This window comes from Sciurus vulgaris (assembly GCF_902686455.1).
Source record: "Sciurus vulgaris genome assembly, chromosome: 12".
Classification (NCBI taxonomy): Eukaryota; Metazoa; Chordata; class Mammalia; order Rodentia; family Sciuridae; genus Sciurus; species Sciurus vulgaris.
Window position 1 is genome coordinate 37,521,931 of NC_136473.1, and position 18,794 is coordinate 37,540,724.

The following is an 18,794-nucleotide window of genomic DNA, read 5'->3' on the forward strand; positions in this document are numbered from 1 at the left end:
GTTTGAGTTCCTCTTTTCCAATTCGTATCCCTTTAATTTCTTTGGTTTGTCTAATTGCTCTGGCTAGAGTCTCAAGAACAATGTTGAATAGAAGTGGTGAAAGAGGGCATCCCTGCCTTGTTCCAGTTTTTAGGGGGAATGCTTTCAGTTTTTCACCATTTAGAATGATATTGGCCATGGGCTTAGCATAGATGGCCTTCACAATGTTAAGGAATGATCCCACTACCCCAATTTTTTCTAGTGTTTTGAGCATGAAGGGATGCTGTATTTTATTGAATGCTTTTTCTGCATCTATTGAAATAATCATGTGATTCTTAACTTTTAGTCTCTTGATATGGTGAATGACATTTATTGATTTCCGGATGTTGAATCAACCTTGCATCCCTGGGATTAAACCCACTTGATCATGGTGCACTATCTTTTTAATATATTTTTGTATGTGATTTGCTAAAATTTTTTTGAGAATTTTTGCGTTGATGTTCATTAAGGATATTGGTCTGAAATTTTGTTTCCTCCATGTGTCTCTGTCTGGCTCAGGTATCAGGGTGATATTGTCTTCATAGAATGAAGGAGGGTTCCCTCCTCTTCTATTTTATGGAATACTTTGAGAAGTATTGGAATGAGCTCTTCTTTAAAGATTTTGTAGAACTCGATGAGAACCCATCTGGTCCCGGACTTTTCTTTGTTGGTAGGCTTTTGATGACCTATTCTATTTCATTGCTTGACATTGATTTATTTACATTGTGTATGTCCTCCTCATTCAGTTTAGGTAATTCATATGTCTCTAGAAACCTGTTGATGTCTTCGAGGTTTTCTGTTTTGTTGGAGTATAGATTTTCAAAATAGCTTCTGATTATGTTTTGTATTTCACTCATGTCTGTTGTGATATTTCCTTGTTCAGTCTGAATTTTATTAATTTGAGTTTTCTCCCTCTTTCTCTTTGTTAGTGTAGCTAAGGGTTTATCAATTTTGTTTATTTTTTCAAAGAACCAACTACTTATTTTGTTAATTATTCCGATTGTTTCTTTTGTTTCAATTTTGTAGATTTCGGCTCCGATTTTAACTATTTCCTGTCTTCTACTACTTTGGGTCTTGGTCTGCTCTTCTTTTTCTAGGGCTTTGAGCTCTAATGTTAAGTTGTTTATTTGTTGATTTCTACTTCTTTTGTTGAATGCACCCCATGAAATAAATCTTCCTCTAAGTACTGCTTTCATAGTGTCCCAGAGATTTTGATATGATGTGTCTTTGTTCTCGTTTACTTCTAAGAATTTTTTAATTTCCCTCCTGATATCTTCTGTAATCCATTTATCTTATAATAGTGTATTATTTAATCTCCAAGTATTGGAGAAGTTTCTGTTTTTTATTCTGTCATTTATTTCTAATTTCAGTCCATTATGATCTGATAGAGTACAAGGTAGTATCTCTATCTTCTTGTATTTGCTAACAGTAGCTTTGTGGCATAAAACATGGTCTATTTTAGAGAAGGATCCATGTGCTGCTGAGAAGAAAGTGTATTCGTTCTTTGTTGGATGGTATATTCTATATAAGTCGGTTAAGTCTAAATTGTTGATTGTGTTATTGAGATCTATGGTTTCATTATTCAATTTTTGTTTGGACGATCTATCCAGCGGTGAGAGAGGTGTGTTAAAATCACCTAGTATTATTGTGTTGTGGTCTATTTGATTTCTGGAATTGAGAAGGATTTGTTTGACGTACATGGGTGAGCCAATGTTCGGGGCATAGATGTTTATGATTGTTATGTCTTGCTGATTTATGCTTCCCTTAAGCAGTATGTAATGTCCTTCTTTATCCTTTCTGACTAGTTTTGGCTTGAAGTCCACATTATCTGAAATGAGGATGGATACTCCAGCTTTTTTGCTGTGTCCATGTGCATGGTATGTTTTTTTCCCATCCTTTCACCTTTGGTCTATGGGTATCTCTTTCTATGAGATGGGTCTCTTACAGGCAGCATATTGTTGGATTTTTCTTTTTAATCCAATCTGCCAGTCTATGTCTTTGATTGATGAGTTCAGGCCATTAACATTAACGGTTATTATTGTGATATGATTTGTATTCCTAGTCATTGGACTCATTTTTGTTTTTTGACATGATTTGGTTTCTCTTTTATTTGGCTCTTCCTTTGGCTAGTTCCTCCCGTTGCTCATTTACATCGTTGTTTTTCATCTCTTCCTCATGGAATATTTTGCTGAGAATGTTCTGTAATGCTGGCTTTCTTTTTGAAAATTCTTTTAGCTTTTGTTTATCATGGAAGGATTTTATTTCATTGTGAAATTTGAAGGTAAGTTTTGCTGGGTATAAGATTCTTGGTTGGCATCCATTTTCTTTCAGAGCTTGAAAAGTGTTGTTCCAGGCCCTTCTAGCTTTTAGGGTCTGGATTGAAAAATCTGCTGATATTCTTATTGGTTTCTCCCTGAATGTAATTTGATTCTTTTCTCTCGCGGCCTTTAAAATTCGGTCTTTATTTTTTATGTTAGGTATTTTCATAATAATGTGCCTTGGTGTGGGTCTGTTGTAATTTTGTGTATTTGGAGTCCTATAAGCCCTCTTGTACTTGGTTTTCCATTTCATTCTTCAGATTTGGAAAATTTTCTGATATTATTTCATTGAATAGATTGTTCATTCCATTGGTTTGTTTCTCTAAGCCTTCCTCAATCCCAATAATTCTTAAATTTGGCTTCTTCATGATATCCCATAATTCTTGTAGATTCTGTTCATGATTTCTTACCATCTTTTCTGTTTGGTCAACCTTGTTTTCAAGATTAAATATTTTGTCTTCAATATCTGAGGTTCTGTCTTCCAGGTGATCTATTCTATTGGTTATGCTTTCTATGGAGTTTTTAACTTGGTTTATTGTTTCCTTCATTTCAAGGATTTCTGTTTGGTTTTTTTTCAGTATCTCTAACTCTTTATTGAAATGTTCTTTTGCTTCCCTTATTTGCTCTTTTAACTGTTGATTGGTGCGTTCATTTAATGCCTGCATTTGTTCTTTCATCTCCTCGTTGGCTTCCCTGATTGCTTTAATTATGTACATTCTGAACTCCCTTTCGGACCTTTCTTCTGCTGTGCTGTCATTGGGTTTTATTGATATAGCATCTAGGTTTGTTTCAGACATTTTCTTCTCTTGTTTTCTCATATTGGCCAGATGTCAGTGGGACTCTGTGATATTGTAGATTTCCTGTATTGGCTTATAGTGTCCCTGTAGATTTCCAGTGTATCACCTACCAGCCTTCAGTAGCCTGAAGTCTTGGATTAACATGCTAATGTAGTGCTTCCGAAGAACGCTGCCCCTAGCCCGCTACTGTTTCCAGGTAGAGAGACCTGGAGAGGTCTCTTGCTGCCCAGCCCTGGTGCCAGAGGCTGGTTGCAGGTCGGAGGTCTCCACTGGCTTGGGGACTTGTGGCTGGCTCTGTGTAGACAGGCTCTCACTGGGCAGTTTGCCCCAAGAAGCTAGCCTAGAGAGGCGCTTCCTGCTGGAGGGGGCTGGTCTGCTTGGGGAAGTCCCTGGTGCCCTGTGCTGGTCACTGAAGCAACCTGCAGGCGGGCTGGAGCTGGCAGTGGGACGGGCCGGAGCTGGCCGGGGCGGGCCGGAGCTGGCTGCACTGCTTCTGTGCAGAAGGGCTCTCACTGGGGGGCCTGCTCAGCAAGGCTGGAGATTCTGTCCCTGTGGGAGTAGCTCACCGCCAGAGTGCACAGAGCTGCCTGGGGGAGACTCTATCTGCCCTGTCCTACTCTAATAAGCCGCTTGAATCCGGGCCTGCCGCCCAGCTGAGCTTCACTGGGTGGGGGAGACTCACCCTGTGGTTCTATTTTAGTCCAAGTCTCTCAATGCCTCCCCTTCTTGAGTCCTGGGTTCTGGAGCGACTGGAGATGCAGTAACCCTCTAGTCCGCCATCTTGGATTGCCCCACGGAAAAAGCCTGCAGCTGGAGGGGGCAAGGCTGCCTGGAGAGGTCTCTGGCTGCCCAGCCCTGGTCCCAGAAGCTGCTTGCGGGTCGGAGGTCTCCGCTGGCTTGGGGACTTGTGGCTGGCTCTGCATCAAGAGGCTCTCACTGGGCGATCTGCCCCGAGAAGCTAGCCTAGAGAGGCTCTTCCCGCTGGAGGGGGCTGGGCTGCTTGGGGAAGTCCCTGGTGCCCTGTGCTGGTCCTTTATTTCTTAATAGATTTATTTTTGTTGCTAAGTATTCCTTCTTTAATATTCTGGATATTAACCCTCTGTCAGATGAACAGCTGGAACATACTTTCTCTCATTGTGTGGCTTGTCCCTTTGTTCTGTTGGCGGTTTCCTTTGCTGTGGAGGAGTCTTTTAGTTTGATACAATCCCCATTTGTCAATGTTTGATTTTGTGTCCTGTACATTCAGAGTCCTATCCAGGAATCATCACATCTACCAATATCTCAAAATGTTTCCCCAATGTTTTCCTTCAGTAGTTTCAGAGTTTCAGGTCTTACATTAAAATTTTTGATACATTTCGCATTGATTTTTGTACAGGATAAGAGGTAGGGGTCAAGTTTTAATCTTCTGCATGTAGATTGCCAGTTTTCTCAGCATCATTTGATGAAGAAGTTATCCTTTTCCCAATGTATGTTTCTAGCATCATTGTCCAGAATAAATTTGCTCTAAATATGTGGGTTCATTTCTGCATTCTCTAATATGTTCCATGGGTCTACATGTCTGTTACAAAATTACTTTGGTTAATTCTATATTCTTTCTGGGGAATATATCAGATACTGTGGAAGGGATAATTGAAAGGGTTAAAAAATTATAAAAAGGAAAAATAGAAAACCTAACTGATAAAGGAAATCTAGAATTGCTAAATGATGTCCACAAGCCAGCTGAGACTTTTCTGCAGTATTTCTTCTCTCTTTATGACTAACCAAAATTCTATCCCCCAACCACACCCATTTATTTACTTTTTCTCCTAATATGCCACTGAGAAAAAGAGCAAACTTTTTAAAAAAAATGTTTCCTGCAGGGCTAAGAATGAGAATGGAGACCATAAATAAACATAAGATGTTAATTAATTCCTGATTAACTATAGGATAAACTAATTTAAAAAGACACAGGGTAGAATAAATAAGAGTCTGAAAGAGAAAGAGTAGGGAGTGTAGGGAGTGCAAGAAAATCACATTTGCTGAATAGGAAAATACAAATAGAATCAGGACATTAAACAAGGGAACTAGTTGAAAGATTCTTTATCAATGACTAGAACACAAAGAAATAAGGAAGATTATGGTGGTAGAAAGAGCAAAGTTACAAATAAAGTGGATTGTTTTAAAATTTCTCATTAATACCACCACAATAAAATTGGAGAAATGCCTTCAAAGTCCTGATGGCAGAAATTCTGAACTTAAATTTCTGTATCCCATGAAATTATCAAGTATGTAAGAAAAATAAAGGTATTTTTGAGGAAAAGTAATTTCAAGTTAGCACTGCTCAGTTAATCTAAATCCAAGTAGAATGTCATCAGTAAGAATTACTTTGGTATAGATTTTAGTTAAAAATGTAAATGATTTTAGTGGTACAGTGAAGTCATACATGTCTTTTATCAAAAAGAAAATGAAAGACAATTGCAAACATCAGGAAAAACATAAATCTAAGAAATCATGCCACAATTTTTAAAATGCCATCAAATAGTATCAAGAAATACCATCAAAATTTGATAAAGTGTTCTAAAGTTATATTTTAAATTACAAAAGTTATTACTAATGGAAGTACTAAAATACAATGTTAACAAAAACTGAAGAAGCAAGGAAGAGGAGATGAAAATAATTTACTTAGAATAAATTAAAATTCTTAATCTTTCAAGGCAGGAAATGCAAGATGTTTACCTTTTGTTTTCTATATATACAATAAATAGGCATAAAAGTTCTTGCCAAAATGAATTCAACTTTCTTTTCCTTGTAATAGTGCAGTGAAAATAGCACACATTTTGGAATATAATAGGTTAGAGTTTAATTACTGAATGTGTTACTTGTAAACTATGTGTCTATAGGCAATTTACTTAAGCTGCCTGAACCTTAGAGAAGTAAATTGCAATCAAGGTTAAAGAGCTCAGCATAGTGTTTTTACACATGGGAGTATATCAATGAAAAAACATTGTTATTTTATTATTTTTACAGACTGCATTTTAATTCATTGTACTCAAATGGGGTACAACTTTTCATTTCCATGGTAGTACACAATGTAAATGCACACCATTTGTGTAATCATACATGTACTTAGGATAATAATGTCTGTCTCAGTTCACTATCTTTCCTTCCCCCACCCCTTTCTGCCCCATTTCCCTCTACACAGTCCACAGATCCTCCATTCTTCCCTTACCTACCCACCCCACCACACCCTTGTTAGGTATCATCATCCACTTATCAGAGAAAATATTAGAACTTTGGTTTTTTGGGATTGACTTTTTTCATTTAGCATGATATTCTCCAACTCCATCCATTTACCAAAAAATGCCATAATTTTATTCTTCTTTAAAAGCATTGCTATTTTAAAAACAAATTCTATTGTGTATATTTGGGGCATACAGCATAATACAATGGAATACATACAGAGAGTAAAATGTTTACTATAATGAAGTAAATTAATATATCATCATCTCATAACAGTTACCCCTTTTTCGGTAACAAATGTAACCAAACATATCAATTTAACAAAAATCCCAAATACAATTTATTTTTGTTAACTTCGGTCCTCATGCTGTTTGTTAGACATGTTCATCCTCTGTATCTGCTACTTTGTGTCTTTGACTACACCTCCCCATTTTCTCTCCTCCCTCACTGGAACCCACTGCTTTATTCCTGCATAGTTGACTTTATTTTTTATTCTTGCTATTAATTATTGAATCATTTTGAAACAACTCAGCTCTTGGTAAATTTGGTTACTACTGATTAACCATGACTGTAACTTCATCATGAAAATTGCAGAATTGGAAGGTTTGCTATTTCACATTAACATTTAATGTCATTAATTGCCTGAGTAAAAAGGAAAATTACTTCTAAAGAGTGATTTAGGTCTCCAAGGATTAAGAAGGGGATGGTGATTCCCAGTGCATAACACCCTGGTCCTGGAGGGGGTGGTCACCAAAGTATTAATTAGTTATCACAGATGAAAAATCTCAAAAATATTTTACCAGAAGTTAAATAAAATGTGAAATTACTTTTGCTTGAAATAATATCAACTCATTTGTGAGAGCATGGGTTAGTTTTTTCTCATTTTGTCTAATTGGCTGTTAGTTTTATGTGCCTTAATTAATTAAAATTGGATATTTATTACTTAATGAATGTAGTTCCTTTGGTTAGGAACAGTTCTTTTATCAGATGGAGCACACATAAGAAAAATAATTGAACTGGACTTTCAGATTATCTCTTCTCTACATCTCTGGCTACGACCAAGAGGGGTTCCTCTGGACATCCCTAATCCATTGTCCCATCTTCAGATCTTATGGGTGACCAAAGCAATAAGCTTTGGAGCGGGAACTGGATGTGCACAGTTTGATGTCTTCTGCTCCTGTCTTGACAAGTGGATACCCACAGTTGGCTGTGTACTCCCAGTGCCCTGAGTGGTACAAGGAGAAGCTCTAGACACTTGGTGCTACCTGCTGTAGAAGGTGAGCTCAGTCTGCATGTTCAGAGACTTGAGAAAGTCACTGTAACATTACATCAAAGCTTTTTCTTTTAATCTCAGTTTTTATCAGTCAAAACTTTAAGTTCTATCCACCTAAATTTGCTGCACTCTCCTGCTCTCTTTTTCTTCTTACTCATTCTATCACTCTGTCATTTTTAACTAAGGAGGGAAAAGGGGTTCTGATTTCTTAAGCCTTCTAAAATCTGGAAATAGTACTAGTTGGGAACAACTACACCCAAGACAGACATCACTGAAGCAGCTCATTAAACAATTACACACCAACTAAAGGAGACAAACAGAAAAGTGAAAATTTAAACTTAACATATAAATCTCTGGCTACCCTGCAAGACAACACTTATAACACATAATTAACACAATTCAGTATTTGTAATAAAATTCTATTGAGAGATAAATTGACATGTTTTGATTCTCTTGGCAACCTGTCCTAGTTTCCAAAAAGTGACGAAGTCAGCAACAAGGTCCCAGATGTCCATCTTCACCTCCTTGCCCTGAATTGTGGAACTTCAGTACTTATGGGAATCAATCCACATGTTTCTCATTATTATGAATTTAATAACAGATCAGTAGCTGCTGTTTTCTATGATTCTTACAAAGTCCATTTTGACCTGTGGAATAAATATTTGGATGAAACAAAACAAAATAAGTATAAAAAAAGTATGGTCAGGTTCAGTCTATACTAACTTCAGAAAATCAAAAAACATACAAATTATAACATTAATGCTGATCTTAATACTAGACAAAAAGTAATTTTTCTTTTCATTAGTTATATGTTTATAAAATATAACATTGCCTAGATATTTTCTTAAAGTCTACAATAGCCTCTAAATTAAAAACGTTTTTGATAAATTATTATAACAATAGTATTTTTCTGTTTAGAGTACTTTAAGTAGATTTTATTCTGTTAACAAAAACATTTTTTAAGTTTGAGATATTAGCCCAAGTGGTACAGAAACATTTTTAAACTAGTTATATATTATTAGAGCTCAAAGAGGAAAGGGAAGGGAAGGAATGGAGGATAGAAAGAAGGAAGGAAAGAAGGGGAGGAAAGAAAGGAGGGAGGAAGTAGAGAGATTTAAAGACCTTCTAGAGTTAGCTATAGGCTCTGTTATTCACATTTTCTACTGAAGGCCCCATCAATTTTAATTTTATTTTTAGGTTTTTTAAAGTCATAATACATAGTTAGAATATATTATCCTAATTATTTTTAATGTGAAAGAAGTAATTCAACAACAAAAATGGTATATTAGCAATGGTATATTAGAGTTAACCTCATATAATTCTTTAATTTTAGTCAAGTTCATAAATAATTAAGGAGTGAATTATAGGTCAGGGCCTATCTAAAACTCAGAACTCAGTTTTTCATGATAATTATAAAATTATTAAGAATTGGCTGTCATTTTGTTACTTAACCTGCAACTCAGATTAGAAGATTTTCTATTTTAAGGAAAAGTAAATTTTGGTTAACTCTTATGTTGAATAGGAGGGAAATATCAAAGAATTAAAGTTAGATAACATCCTAAATGACTTTATTATAATAAAATAATCTTACTGAGCTGATGACTTTGAGTTAACATCCTCTTTAACCGATTGTAGAGCATGCAGACTAGCTACAGGAGTCAAACACATTTTTGTCTTCATTTTGTTTCATTGTTCTAAGTTCTCAGGTTTGCACCTCCTTGCCCTTTTGTGCTTGAGGTAAACAATGTGACCACTAGACAGTTCACTGTGAGTACAAGTCCTAATATCAGCAATCTAGTTATGCCTGAGCTCTAGTAACCCAAAATTCAGAGTTAGGGCCACTCAAGTTTTCTTTGTTTATGTGAAATTCTACCCATAAAAATCATTATTTTCCCTGGACAGTGTATTTTGAGTCTCAAAAATAATTTTTAAAAAGTCATTTTGTGTAATTAGCTCCACGTTATGTTAACAGCCTAACTCAAATATATATTACACTACATTCATGTTTAGATGTAGTAATTCTTCTATTAAAGATTCTGAGATTGAATGTATCTTAGTTGGCTTCTAGGTAAAATCAAAATTGCCCCTGTAGAAGCCAACAGTTATAGCAAGTTCTTTGGTCACCTACAAATAAACTGTAGGTCTTATTTACACTATACTCAGTCAAATTATTTTACATAACAAAATAAGCATTAGCTAATATATTTAGAATGAAAATAATAAAATTCCTTTAAGATAATAAGTCTAGTAAATTTTTTTAAAATTCCTTGTTATTGAACTTCAGTACTAGGTGTAATTTGGGGTATTCAAATGATAAAAACCAGATATGTGTACTTATTCATAAAAGTTTGCAAATTTTAAAGTACTTTACATGTGTATGTTACTTAAAATAGTATTAGAACAAAACAAAACAGTTAATTGGGATAGAAGGTTTAATTTTGCCTATTTTTCTAAAGTTATATCTATAAAAATATTTAATTATAAAGTAAAATTAGATTTTCTATTATGGGGAAAACGAATTTGGGCTAAATATTACACTATATTACAGGGACATATCAAAGAATTAAAAAGAAAATCCTTTAATATGAAAAATATTTAAATCTATTTTAAACTTTATTTTTTGAAAGCAGCTTTTTCAATCTGTCTAGATTTGTATTGCATCACCAGTATGGCCAAGCATTTATTAATGAGCAAGTGTAAACTTTTTGCCTCCTATCACCATGAAACAGTGCCCCACTCACAAACTTGAGAGGCTTATACAAACATATTGTGACATATGAGTTTGATTGTACATCAGAAGTCATCTGAAATTCATTCAGATTTAAGGAAGAAATTCTGTTGGTTTAGAACCACAAAAAGAAAAATCAATTGGTCTTTGAGCTCAAAATGTACTTCAATTTTAAAATATTTATAACCTTAAAAATACAAAAAAAAAAATTAATGTCAACCCAATTATTTACTTAAAGTGGAAAGTATGCTACCTGTGTTCTAGAAGAAAAAGTCCATTACAGAAAACAGAAACTGGGTGTTAACACATATAAATCTATTTCACTGAGTAAGGGGAAGTGTGAAAGAAAATTAAGATGATAAGGAAAAAATAGAATTCAACAATAAAACAACTTTTAAGCACTGGTTTTGTCCAGTTTTTCACAATGGTTGTATTGGCATTATGTAGACACAAGGTGTGTGACTGTAACAGGTATACTTATTTAGGACTACAAACATTTGTTTAATGTTAAAAAAAAATCATCTAGTTCCACAGTGTGCCAAGTCTCCTGAAAGGCAAACACACAATTAATTCCAGGTTTGTGCAAGATACTACACAACATGTGAACTGTGATGCATTTCACAATGCTCCAACTTCACATAGGAAGGAATGCAAACAGGCCTTAAAATATGAGAAATTTTTTCAAAAATAATACATTTGCAACCTAAAATTCTGGTTTAATCAGTTATATAAAACAATTAGCAATATGTATAAAAGGATCATATGTATCATATGTATAAAAGGATCTTATTAGAAGATCTTATTATGATTTTCTGATCCTCTCTCTGAAAGGAATACAAAATCATTGTCAGTGGCGCATGTCCTATACTTCTTCCCCAAAACTTCATACATAGGTCTTGTCATATCATCATTGTCTTGATCATCTCCTCAATGGGAAAGAGAAAAATCTGAATAAATCTAGAAAGTAGGTGCCACATTTTTTTTTTTTTTTTTTTTTTTCCCAGTGCTGGGGATTGAACCCAGGGCCTCATGGTTGCAAGGCAGGCACTCTACCAACTGAGCTATATCCCCAGCCTGATGCCACATTTCTTGTTGGCTATTATCCCTCCTTATTCCTCTGACCTATGACAGGCCAATACTTTTATCATTTTCCCCTCACCAACTTCCATACTTAATATAGTTCTAAACTGCATGGCCAAATTAATTTATTAGAAGAAATTCACATATTTGTAAATACATTAAATAATAGTTATTTGGATTACCAAAATCCATTACTTCTGTATGAAAAGTTTTCCGTTTCTCCACTTTTCATATTTTTACCATCATACTGTTTTACTCCTGGAGCAAAAATATCAGACTGGAGTATTTTCAACATGAATGAAAGAAAATGAAAAATATTCCAGGGATATAAGAGAACATTGAATATTATTATTATTGTAGTTTGGATGAAATTCACTTACAAGAATGTTATCTCTTGCATTGTTGCAAGTTTTTTTCCTACAAATTTATTCTTTATTGTTTGCTATATTTCCATATCACTTCATTCTCCAAAAGGAATTGAGGCAACATAAAAAATTGTGTATTTGAAACAGATTAAAATAAAATAGGAAAGAGGGGAACATAGCATGAAAATCAAGGGGTTCCAATCATATATGTGGTATAAATATAATATGTCTAATTACAAAATGAAGTTATGTGTCATACATATGAGCACGGTTTTAAAATTCAATTTGAGACAGAGCAATATCCTCCTGAAATTTACATGAAGTCAAATCTAGTTTTTAGATTATGGTGGGTAGGAGGTGGGGAGAAAGGAGGCTCTCAACCTTTTATGCAAACTTGATTCCCCTAATAAGAGGGGTGTGGGGAGGTTGTAGCAGGCTGGGTAGAGATAATGTGTTTGTGTGTGTGTGTGTGTGCGCAAGTGCATGCATGCATGTGTGTTTCAGGCTTAACATTTCTCAGCTTTTTCTAGCAGTAGGAGAAAGACCTGAAGCCTACATTGCCCAAACCAGGTCCAGAGCCCTCCAGCAGCTTCCATGCACAAATTTCCTAAGTCCTCCCCTCCCTGCTTTCCTCTTCCCCTTTCTTTTAAAACCCAAGTTCTTATGGAGTTGGCTCCACTGACTCCTCTTGTCTTAAGCTGAACTTAGTCTCAACCCAATTTCTCCTACCCTACCTGAGTAACATTCCCTCAGATGTAAGCAAGGTGAATATCACTTTCTCCTTCTCTAGTCCCTCTGTCTGACTTCCAGGGCAGTGGTTCTCAAACTCTGAGATCCTGTAGTTTCAGGATCTGTTTACAATCTTAAATACGACTGCAAGACCCCAAAAACTTTTTGTTAATGTGAATTACAACAGTCCCTATTTACCAAGTTAGAAATTAATACTGAAAGTGTTCTAAATATATATTTATTTAGAAACAGCACTAATAAATCCTCAATAATAAATACATTAATATAAGTAGCATTTTTTAATAACTACATTTTCTAAAACCAAAATAAGTGAAAAAGTGACACAGTTTTATAGACCTGCAACTCTCTTTAATGTTGGGCTAATCAGGAAACAACTGAAATCTCATATCTGCTTTTGCACTCTGTTTTGATATGCAGTTTGAGTTGAAGTATACTAAAACCTGTCCTACAGATACATAACTAGAAAATTCAAGCAGTCATTCAGCTAGTTGTGACTATTCTTTCATAATAAAGCAAAAATTGACAAATAATAGATCTTGAGGTTGGTGGCAAATATGAATTCTGAAATATAACAATGAATTTTTAATTCACTATTTAATTCATTTATTTTACCCATGTAAAATTTGCAGCATTGGTACATTATGGAATTATCAGTTTATTAAATTATGCAACTCTTCCAAATGCTAACACATTTACTATGTAATATTTTAAAACTTCATTCATTAATATCACCATTTATCTCATCAGAATAGTCTTGAAGTGTCTTAGAAAGCTGTTAAGACCATGGGGGTAGATACAAGTTTTTCAAACTTCCAGTTTTAACTTGAAAAGCTCAAAACTCTATCACAGCAACAAATGCCATCAGCTGTTTTCCTTGAAGTGACAGGCTTATTTATTTACTTTCAAGAAAATGTCTGCCAAATATCCATGTATGACTAACATGTGTTTTTAGTCTGTCAAACATACTTTCAAGAAAAAAAGGTACTGCATGCCCAAAGCAGTTAGTCAATTCACAATTCAAAAACCACACAAGTTTGTTTTTCTGGGCACATCCACCCTACACTACGACACAGCACAAGTACTTTATGTGTACAGCCCATTTCATCACACTGGATATTAAAAATATAGAAACTCAAGAGTTGGTGTTTGGTAAAATTAACAACTCATGCAGGTTATTCTTTACCCAGAAAAAATATTTTTATTTTTATTTTCCTTATTGAGAATGCATGATAGTAAAAAGCGAAGATGACTATTACACTTTGGTTCTTGATTCAAGCACCTGTATTTTTTGCCCACATCTACTCTGTATCATCAGTGCAAACATGCACATGGAAAAAAGCAAGTAGCATTTTAGTATTACTATGCAAAAATAGTTTGACATACTGGATCCCTTCAAAGGATCTCAGCGATTCCAGAGGTCCACAGACCAGGATTTGAGAAGCATTGATCAAGGGTTTTCATGCCTCAACTTTTCTTAGGACGAAGAAATGGAAAAGAGAGACCTTTCTGGGAAAGCAAAACAGGTAAGGAAGGTCCCAGAAGAAATCTGGGAAGTTGAAAATCTTTGATCAAATGACTCCTGGGATTCCAGTCCTGTGGCAGGAGAGATGAGAAAGTTTAAGCCATGCTATGGTTTGGGTAAGTCTCCTCAAAAAGGTCCATGTTTTTAATGTAGGATGTCAGCCCATGGTACTATTGGGAGACTCTAATGTAGGCAGTTGGGTTCTTTGTCTTACAAACTCAAGGAATGAAATCCACAGGCACAAGAGTGAGAGCAAAGTAACAGGATTTATTAGAAAAACAAAAGAAAGCAGAGCTTCCAAAGGGGAGGGGCTCCAAGAAAGGGATGCCAAAGGGTGTCCATTGTCTAGGGATTTTTAAAGGCAGAGCTAATGGCCCAGCACAGTTGGTTGGTGGTGTGAGGGATACCATCAAGGACCAACTGAGTTCTTCAAGCTCTGAGTTTAATAAACCAATCAGAAGTGCATAATTTAAGTCCCTTATTTACATAACTAAAAGGACAGGTCCATCCTTGTGGTCTGACTCCTCTGTTGGGGAGAGGAGGCACTTCAGGTAAGGGTCTACTCTGTGGTTGGCTGTTGCTAGGGTAGGGGCAAGGGTAACTAAGGAAGGGTGGCTATGTCTGAAGAAATAGGTGTTCTAAATAAGGTGGAGTCACTGTGGTTACATCTGTCAGTGAGTAGAAAGCCACCGGATGTTCTCCCAGGATGATGCCTCCTTTCAGGTTGTTTTGATGTCCCCCTCCCCTCCTTTCCTTCTCCAGGGCCCTTTCCCTGGCTGCCTGTGGGAGACCTATCTTCCAGCCTCAAACACTTAACAGGTGGCAGATAGTGGGAGAAAGTGGGGACATGCCCTCAAAGGGACTGTGGAACTCTTCCTCTTCCTTTACTCTTTGCATCACAGCCACCATAAAGAAAGTAGCTCATTCCACCCAACATTCCCACCATGAAGTGCTACCCACCACAGGTCCAAAAGTAATGGAGCCAATCAAACATGAATGGAAACATCCAAATCGGGAGTCAAAATATACCTTTTCTTTTTTTAAGTTGATTGTCTCATTTTTTTTTTATAGTAATAGAATGCTAGAAATTGTATTAGTGTATTAGAAATTGGTTCTAATACTCTTAACTTTTAACCCACATTTACACTATTGTGACGACACTGAGACTGAAGGAAAAGAGGGAGAAAGCTATGGAGCCTATCAGAGTCTTCTTCTTTCTTATACAAATTCAGGAATAACTTAGTGTGGGTGTTAATATGTTAATAACTTCCTTATCTTGGTACCTATCTTGATCACACATTAAAATATTGTCCTTCAAAAAAATCCTCTTACCTGGAGGTTGACAAAATTTTCAGTAAAATAGAAATACAATAGTCAGTATTTTATATTTTGTGGATGTTACAGTTTCTTTTGCACCTACTCAAGTCTATCGTTGTGACATCCAAGCTCCCCCTGCCCGGTGTTGTATGGGTCATAATATTTGGATTTTATAAAATATTCATTTGTCACAAAAATAGTCTTCTATTTTAATCAGAGATTTTAAAAAATACTTAAAGTACTCTTGAATTTACAGGCTGTATGAAAGTGGAATGGGCTGGATTTATACCATGGGTTATAACTAGCAGACCTCTGCTCTAACTGAGAGGAGAGAATCTAATGGCAAAATTTGAGGGCACCATAACTTGGATAAATAAGACCCTTTTGTTCTTGTTCTTGTTGTTGTTATTGAAAAATTTATTCTTGCCCCCACCTCCACACCATCTATATCTGTTTCCATTCAATTTCTTTCTTTCTTTTTTTTAATTGTAAATAAATGGGATACATGTTGTTTCTCTGTTTGTACATGGCATAAAGGCATACCATTTGTATAATCATACATTTACACAGGGTAATGTTGTTCGATTCATTCTGTTATATTTTCCCTTCCCCCCCACCCCTCCCACCCCTCTTTTCCCTCTATACAGTCCTTCCTTCCTCCATTCTTGCCCCCCTCCTTAACCCTAACCCTAATGCTAACCCCTCCCACCCCCCATTATGTGTCATCATCCACTTACCAATGAGATCATTCATCCTTTGGTTTTTTGAGATTGGCTTATCTCACTTAGCATGATATTCTCCAATTTCATCCATTTGCCTGCAAATGCCGTAATTTTATCATTCTTTATGGCTGAGTAATATTCCATTGTATATATATATATACCACAGTTTCATTCATCAATTAAAGGAGACCTTTCATCTTATAGAAGAAAACGTAGGTCCAAATCTTCAACATGTCAGCTTAGGATCAGACTTCCTCAACAGGACTCCCATAGCACAAGAAATAAAAGCTAGAATCAACCACTGGGATAGATTCAAACTAAAAAGCTTTCTCTCAGCAAAGGAAACTATCAGTAATGTGAAGAGAGAGCCTACAGAGAGGGAGAAAATCTTTGCCACTCATACTTCAGATAGAGCGCTAATTTCCAGAATATATAAAGAACTCAAAAAACTCTACACCAAGAATACAAATAGTCCAATCAACAAATGGGTAAGGAAATGAACAGACACTTCACAGAAGAAGATCTACAAGCAATCAACAGATATATGAAAAAATGTTCAACATCTCTAGAAATAAGAGAAATGCAAATCAAAACTACCCTAAGATTCCATCTCACCCCAATTAGAATGGCGATTATCAAGAACACAAGTAACAATAGGTGTTGGTGAGGATGTGGGGAAAAAGGTACACTTATCCATTGCTGGTGGGGTTGCAAATTAGTGCAGCCACTCTGGAAAGCAGTGTGGAGATTCCTCAGAAAGCTTGGAATGGAACCACCATTTGATCCAGCTATCCCACTCCTTGGCCTATACCCAAAGGACTTAAAATCAGCATACTACAGAGATACAGCCACATCAATGTTCATAGCTGCTCAATTCACCATAGCCAGATTGTGGAACCAACCTAGATGTCCTTCAATTGATGAATGGATAAATAAGATCTTTTAAGACTCTTCCATTTATACCGTTATTTCTAGTTGCCTTCATGCTGATTCAGGCAGCCCGGTACCTTCTGTGTCACATTGTATAACACTGTTAATAAAGGTCAAAGGTCTTGTGACAAAAGAAAGATCATGAAACAGCATATACAACACAGCTAGCACATACCCCATAATATAGTATGATAACAAGACAGGCGAAATTGTTTTAAATTCTGTCAGTTCTCATCTATAGTTTTTCCACAAAATGGTATTTGTACCAAAAATGAAATTCAACAAAACAAACTCCCCTCTGCATTTGTACCTAGGCAAAATTTTTAAAGAAGAAAGGAAAGGAGAAATTTCAGTTTCTCTAAACAACTCAGTTCTGAAGGACCCAACCTAAAAGACAATGCTGTTATTAAACCTCATATTAATTAACAGGATTTGCTTTACCACAGGAATTTCCTTCCACTACCTCTTCAGAGTTTAGCTCCATTTTAAATTTTATATTCTTTATAAACCCTCCCTTGTCTAAATATTCTCTCATATTTGGAACCTGGGCATTCACTTACAGTAAAATTTATTCGACAATTATATGCTATTTTATAGGTTTTTTTCTGATGTTTTCTTAGACTGTTTTTTCCTCTTGAATATGTAACTATGAATTCCTTGAGAACCACAATCCCCTTGTAGTTTCTTGTGTTTTCTAGGTCCCTTTTCATATTATCTCATTCATAGTAAGAGTGACTCTAAGTCCCTGGTTAAAAGCAAATGCAAGTGAAAGATACATTTTTTGGCCTATTTTTCTTCATGACTTCTCTATTCAATTTCTCCAGTGTCCTAGAAGGAAAATTTCACCATCAGCATTCATCTTGATTTAGATTTTTGAAATATACTTAAGAATTTTTTTTCTGACTTGGAATTTAAGAACTACTTAACTTTTCTACATGACCATTGATAACCTTTGACTGAAAGTATGAACGATCCAGCATTCTGCTGAAATTAACATGGTGATCTAAGAATCAAATCCAGGAAAAACTTTTAACAATGTGTTTCCCTGTAAAAATTCCATTCCATTTCTCTCTCTCTCTCTCTCTCTCTCTCTCTCACACACACACACACACACACACGCACGCACGCACGCACGCATGCAAGCACACACGCACGCACACACACACACCAAGTAGTATTCATGTTTTAAACTTCTCTATTTTCTGATTAGATCTTCATATGATGTAATAGGAAAAAAATGGCTCATTAGCTTAACACTCAAAGAATAAAACCAGAGTTAAATAGCATTACTAAAGTCAAACAAATAATCATGGTAGCACCCCAATTTTCTTTCATGTTCTTTACAAATGCAACTATTTTGTTTATTTAGTTACAATTGCTTTCCATTCTTTTTGCAAATTCTATTATTCTAAACTATGCTGTGGTATTGTAATGATGTATACTGATATTTTCCATCATTCTGAGTTGGATTCTTACCATGGATCAGGTTAATTAGAGCCCTGAACTTCAAAAGACTTCTGAAGATGCATCTGTAAAATGGGTATAGAGTTGGAATAAGCAAATCAACAATATCCATCACAAGTTTATCTTACTTATTTTCTTATGGATATTAAGCAGATAAAATTCATTTCACTGCTGGGTTTTGATAAATGATCATGTGATGTAGAAGTGGAGTTGAAAAGCTGGATTTGGAAGACTTTACTTCTTAAGTGTATTATTTCACAGTGTCAGGTCATTCAATTCCATCTCCTTCCA

The 18,794-nt window shown here is 35.6% G+C and overlaps 1 long non-coding RNA gene across 1 annotated transcript in view; it reads right to left on the bottom strand.

The window, feature by feature from the left end:
* Window positions 1-6,146: 6,146 nt before the first annotated feature.
* The window catches only part of LOC306642164, a 78,391-nt gene continuing 65,743 nt past the window's right edge, over window positions 6,147-18,794 (bottom strand). Inside the window, exon 3 of the long non-coding RNA XR_013758412.1 lies at window positions 6,147-8,272. This is a non-coding gene — a long non-coding RNA (uncharacterized lncRNA). The remainder of the gene's footprint in view (window positions 8,273-18,794) is intronic.